The sequence below is a fragment of the Phoca vitulina genome, unplaced genomic scaffold, assembly GCF_004348235.1.
Source record: "Phoca vitulina isolate PV1807 unplaced genomic scaffold, GSC_HSeal_1.0 scaffold146, whole genome shotgun sequence".
Classification (NCBI taxonomy): domain Eukaryota; kingdom Metazoa; phylum Chordata; class Mammalia; order Carnivora; family Phocidae; genus Phoca; species Phoca vitulina.
The window spans coordinates 36,368-43,100 of NW_022589849.1; the positions used below are offsets into that span (position 1 = coordinate 36,368).

Genomic DNA, 6,733 nt, shown 5'->3' on the forward strand with positions numbered 1-6,733 from the left:
TTCTTAAGAAAGTATGCATTTAATCTATTTTTAATAAAAGTTATCTCTTATAAGTTGTTTTTTTTTTTCATTTTTGCATGTGAGATTAGCAGGGGGTGCTGTGGGACTGCCCTGTGGTCCCTACAGCTGCTCAGTGAGGTCCAGTCACTGAGGACATTCAGGCCTGGGGGCTCTGTGTGTGGTCTCAGCAGGTGCTTCCTCCCAGTGCTCTCCCCAGGGGGAGTCCAACCTCCATCCTCCTCAGTGGGTGGTGTGAGCTGAGCTCCAGCACCAGGGCTCAGGGAGGGGCTGGGCAGTCACTGGGTGAACCCCATTTGCATGGAGAGCCCCTCCTGTGGCAGAGGCTGGAGGAGAAAAGGAGGCCTGGGGCAGCTCAGCCCACTGTGGGGACCAAGGGCTGTATCACCATGGCCTGGACTCTGTTCGTCCTCATGCTCCTGTCTCACTGCACAGGTAGGAACAAGCCTCTGGACACAGGATGGCCCACATGTCACCCTTCCTGTCAACCCTGAGAAGTTTTTAGTTGTTTGTTTTTCATTTCTGGTACCATCACCCACGATAGTCTGTGTTTGCAGGCTCCCTGTCCCAGCCCATGCTGACCCAGCCACCCTCCCTCTCGGCATCTCCGGGAACAACGGCCAGACTCACCTGCACCTTCAGCAGTGGCTTCAATGTTGGCAGCTACCAAACATACTGGTACCAGCAGAAGCCAGGGAGCCCTCCCCGATATCTGCTGAGGTTTTACTCAGACTCCAATAAGCACCAGGGCTCCGGGGTCCCCAGCCGCTTCTCGGGCTCCAAAGACACCTCGGCCAATGCAGGGCTTCTGCTCATCTCGGGGCTGCAGGCTGAGGACGAGGCAGACTATTACTGTGCTATGTATCACAGCAGTGGGAGCAGCTATACTTATCCACAGTGTCTCAGACAACGAGGAAGTGAGACAAAAACCCCTGGGCCCACAGGCCTTGTCTCTAAGCCTCTTTTCTATGAGAAACTAATTTGGAGACACATTTGGGGGGGGGTGTCACTGTTCTGCAGAAAGATCTGTCACTAAACCAGGGAAAGAGAAACACTCATGTTTGAATGGAAAGTAAGCCAGCATAGGACATCCCCGGAAGACAGGGACCGATGGGGCATCAGACCCCAACTGCACATCCCCACGGGGTCTGGAGAGGATGAACAGGAATAAACTGTGTCTGCACCTGACCCTGCTGCCCAGCGAACATTCCTCCACGATCAGTTGTATCATCTTATTCCATAAAGTGTGACCTTGTGTCACTACTGATGTATCCACAGCTGATACATTGACAATAACCCTGCTCACAGACACAGTCTCCTCTCTCTGAACCAGCTACACGTGAACTTGGACCGGATCCTACAGACTCTCCCTGACAACAGCCCCTCACCCTCCTCCTCTTCTCTCTGCTCCTCTGTCCCCCAGGTTCAGTTTCTCCCTCTGGCTCTTCAGTCTGAACTCTGACTCCACGTGAGGATTTCAGAGGAAACTGGAAATGATCTTGTAATTTCCAGTCTTCTGGATCCATCTCTAGGGAAGAGAATGACCAGAAAGTAGGGCTGCATGAGAAACCCTTATACTCTCCTTCCTGTTTCTGTCACTTGACCAGACCTGGACTTCTGCTTGAGGGAATTGTTTACAGGTCTGCTCTCCAATGAGTTCTCACTGCCTAAATACATCCTCCCCCAGGGAAACAGTCTTTGAGATACTAGCCTTGAAATCCAGGATCCCTAGAGATGGAGAACTATCCCTAGGGGTGTGCAAAAACCATAAAAGGGACTTAGGGGCACTTGGCCTCATTTTTGGTCAAACACACACACACACACACACACACACACTCACCTCTTTCCTCCCTGGGGGTGTATAGTGCCCTGGACTCTGCAGTTTCTGGTCTTCTCTGTCCCTCCAGAGTCAGTGTCAACCTGTGCTCACCAGCTGTCCTCAGGTCACAATCTCCAGGAGGCAGAATTCCCATCAGCTGGAAACCCCAAGGACAAGTGTGACTGGGGTCCTGTCACCAGGGCAGCCAGGACATGCCCTGAACACCTGTTCTCCTGAGATGAAGCTGATGCTCAGGAATCCCAGGCGGAGTCTCTGTCCCATGGGTAGCTCAGCCCCCACCACCTCTGGGCTCCAGTCAGTGCCCGAGGCTGATCAGTACATTGATTCAGGGCCCCAGCCTCAGTGTGGCTCCCACCGAGTGCCAGTCCCATGGGAGACATGAGACACAAGCTCCCTGTGCTCTCAGGGCTTGGCTGTCACTCCCTCAGTCACCCCAGTGACACTTCCAGCCAGGCTGGACCTCTGCTGAAAAGTCATCTGCCCCAACCAGGGCCACAGGGCCTGTGACCTCAGGGACACATTCCCCCTTATCTCCATCTCTCCTCCACTCACATGAGGAAACTTTGACAGAAACTTCTGGGTCCAGGGGGCCTTGGGTAAGATAATTTGTTCTTCCAGTCATGGGTGGCTGGATGAGCAATTGCTCTACGCTGAACATGCGGGACACAAGTCACAGGGATTATCGGTGTACCTGTTCTGGAGAGGTCCGTCTATGTTTGGTAATTCCATCACTGAGATGGCTCTGAAATTCATAAGAACAGGCCTCCACGGGGTCCACTGGACACCAAATCAGAGCTTTCCTCCCGAAAGAACCAAACTGATGATACAAAACTTATGATAAATAAATAAATAAATAAATAAATAAATAAATAAATAACAGGGCCCAGGATCCTGGAGTGGAGCTGGTGAGAGCCAAGATCTGGTGGTTTTGAAGAGCAGCCTGAACAGCCCAGCTGAAAAGCCCTGCTTCCTTTACCTGAGATGTGACCATAACAGAGGTGAAGAAATCATTTCTGTCGACATTTTAAGTTCAGCAAGAAATATGGAAGTATACTTAGGAGAGGAGTACTGTGGAACCAGTAGGGGCAAGAATGTTTGTAGCAATCTGGATAAAGTGAAGATGAAAAGATTATTTTGTACAAAAAATACCTGACATTGGAGTCCTCCACACATGCTTGTAAAATAAAGTTGTTCTCCTTTGGTGAAAAGCAGTGTGTGTTCATCAGTAAAGTTGTGGTACACGAGGCGGGTTTCAGCAAATTCTTCAATAAGCTCTCCTGCTCCAGGATCAAGGATAGACCTGCAGAGGGTCCAAACACTCAGGGAGGCCATGGGGTCAAAGTTGTCACCTGGCGCTCAGCAATTGATGAATATGGTTAGATTTCAGCAGCAGGATATTATGGGCCTCTTCCTAGGCAATAAATATATATCTCCATGATTTTATTGATATTCTGTGAATTGTGTTCCCATTGGAGAGCAGCTTTAGTCAGCTTTGGGAAATACTGGATACAAACATATGACCGATCCGCAGTCATCATCTGCTTCAGGAGACTTAGACAAGCCTTTCCCTTTTAGAACTGGATAGACATCTGGAAATGTGACTGCAGACTTAAAAGCTTACATTGATAAAAGTCCGCAGCCACCTGGTGGAGAAAATATTACAAACCACAAAGAGTATAATATTGGGCCACAAAACCATTCTCTTCTTGAGAATGACCTCAGAAATGCAGTTTTTTTCTTTCCTACGAAGAAAGCAAGTAACAACTCAAATATAACCCACTCTGAGTTGCTGCCTTTTCTCCAGAATTTATGTAGAGGTTAACCATCTCTGTGTGGGACATAACAACAAGTCGCAGGAAAACCTCACTAAGGACGGTGAAGGTGTTGTTGGTGTTTGCAAAAGAAGAGTAACCTGTGTGCTCCCACTTGGAAAAGATTCTTACTAAAAATATGGAACTGATGGAAAAGAAACTTGTGGACTACATCGATCAGAGAATATATAAACTCCAGGAGTACATGGATACAACAATTGCTCTGTAAATGGACCTGCTACAGGATCCCTACTCTCTACCCCATGGGATGGCCCTAAGACAGTGGGACTCTGGAGAAAGACTTCCAAATGGAGAAAAATAAGTGCTCCACATGTAGGATGTACTGCAGATATTTATTACATATTTATTGCAAACCCTAAGCCCCCAAAGCTCAAAGCAAGTATTTAATATCATTTGAGGATCATCATCCTACTTACATCACGTGACCTCAGTGTTAATTTTAACTGCACTTGTTACTGTCAATCCAGTATGCACACTAAGATTAACATGATGGGGTCATCAATTATTTTTGTTTGCCATACTGTTTACTCTTACAGAAATTTATGTGTATTTCTGGGTTAAGTATTTAAAAAATGTTAAAGATTTTTAATGCAATTCATTGAGACTGTGTTGTATGATGTGTTTGCTAGAAGTACATTTTTTATTTATAAAGGGGTTTATTTTATAGTCTTAGGGGTATGACAAGTAATGCTTAGAGTATTTGATAATTTTTCTCTTTCTAATTGATTTTTCATGGAAAATTGGATGCTTAAGACTTAAAAACCTCTCACTCAGATCACTAATTTACATTTTCAATACACTGTAGTGGGAAGTTGGAAAGTACAAATAAGAACTGGCTTATTCCTTGTTGGGATTATTACTTTAGATTTAGTGTTTGATGTAAAATGGGAGAATTCATCTTGTTTTAGCTCAGTAAACACAGAAAGTATAAGGAACTCTCCTTTTCTGAGCTGCTACAGGTAATTTCCAGAGGCCTTGTCCAGTATGTTTAAGTGTGAAGTGTTGTGGTTGTACACAGAATGATTGAGGGGTGTGAATCAGAAGAATGTGCTTCTCTCTGGCAGATGTAATTTTCTGAAATTAGAACTATTGTATGTGTTGAAGAGTGATATAATTGCACTTAAAAATAAACGTATCCTCTTTGGAAACTACTTGTCTTAAGTAAATAGCTTTATTTTCAATGAGGAAAAAAAATCAAATTATTTTAGTAAAAAAATATAGATTCATATTAAACCAAAAACAGAAGGCATTCCTCTTCCAATGTTGTTCCATCCATGATTTAGCCACAATTTCCATCCATATTCTCTCTGTAATAAGAACAGGTCTGGGAAAAGTATGTTCATGATTACACCTGCATCTTCACATGAGGTGAATTTTGTATAAAATAACATACATCCATTTTAAGTGAATGGTTGGCTAAGTGGTGACTAATATATAGTCTGTCACTGGGTCCCTGTGAGAGTATCTGCAGCTGTCACTCTTTTCCTCCTAGATCTTCCAGGACATTTGCGCTTTGTGGTCTGAGGTCAAAGCCACACACAGCCTTGCTTGTCAGGGTTCCTGTCTATGTGGTGGGAGAACAGATCCTAGGAGGGAATCACTGCCCACAATGTGTGTGGAACTGTTGCTTTTCAAACAGGTGGAAACAGTGACAGATGACAAGAGGTTCAGTGTGTAACCATCTAGGAATGCATGTGAGGGCTTCCACTCTATGCATGTGAGAAGCATCCCCTGTCTCCTCAGTGCTGTGGGAACCTCAGAGAAAGGAGAGCTCTGTAACCAGGGAGTAGTCACATAAGAGGGAAAACCCAGCATCCTGCACCGAAGAGGCCATGTGTGCATGGGGATCTGTCACTGCTCTGGACTTCATCCTAATCTAAGAGGAGTATGTATTGAGACACCATCTCAGTCCTGACCCATGAATAGCCAAGGGAGCCATGGACAGACTACCCTGAATTGTCTGAATAAGGCATAAAGTGTGTCCTGAGATGATGGGAGGCCACATAAGGGGAAACCTATCCTAGCCCTAAGGCAGGGGACAGTGGACAGAACTGTTGGGGAGGCAGGAACTGTCTCTGCTGGGCTCTGGTCACAAAGTCACATAATGTTGTATCTGGGTCTAGGGGGCACACGGATTCCATTTCTGAGGAGTCAGGGGTAATCAGAGATGGGACCTGACACCTGGAACTGCCTCTGCCCTCTCTTCAGGGCTCACAGCTGGGACCTTCCTACCCCCTGGTCCCACACAGTTCCATCCCTGCCCACCCCCCTGAAATCCTCAGGCAGAGGGACCTGACTCAGGGCCAGGGAGGGATCAGAGAGCCTAGAGGTCTCATCTGCATGGATAGGCCCTCCCTCTCTCAGAGGATGAAGAGGGGAAGAGAGAGATTTGGGGAGGCTCTCCTCAGCCCTGGGACCACAGAAGGCAAGATCTTTGATGGTCTCTACCATGGCCTGGTCACCTCTCCTCTTCAACCTCCTCACTCACTGCACAGGTGACTGGATGTTGGGACAGGGAAAGAGGCTCTAGGAGAAAACATTAGGTCCTGCTTCCTCCTCTTGTCTCTAGAACCCAGCATCACCCTGTCTGTATCTCTCCCCCTTGTAGGGTCCTAGGTCCTTTCTGTGCTGACCCAGCCGCCCTCAGTGTCTTGTGCCTTGAGCCAGAGAGTCACCATCCCCTGCACTGGAAGCAGCTCCAACCTTGGGGCTTATGCTCTGAACTGGTACCAACAACTCCCAGGAACAGACTCCAATCTCCTCATCTATGATAAGAGAAATTGTCCTTCAAGTATGCCCTATCCCTTCTGTGGCTCCAAGTCTAGGAGTTCTGGCTCCCTAACCATCACTGGTCTCCAGGCTGAGGCCAAGGCTGATTATTACTGCCAGTGCTATTACAGTCCGCTCCATGCTCACACAGTCCTCCAGATCTGTGGGGAATTGAGACAAAACATGCTTTCAGGGGGGCCTGGGTGTCTCAGTCGGTTGAATGTTCAACTTCTGGCTTCCGTAGGGAACATCGTATGTCACAGACCTGTGTCCT

The 6,733-nt window shown here is 47.1% G+C and overlaps 1 pseudogene; it reads left to right on the forward strand.

Annotated features, from left to right (window-relative positions):
* The first annotated feature begins 396 nt into the window (after positions 1 to 396).
* LOC116628945 lies at positions 397 to 3,991 on the forward strand (annotated as a pseudogene).
* The last annotated feature ends 2,742 nt before the right edge of the window (positions 3,992 to 6,733 follow it).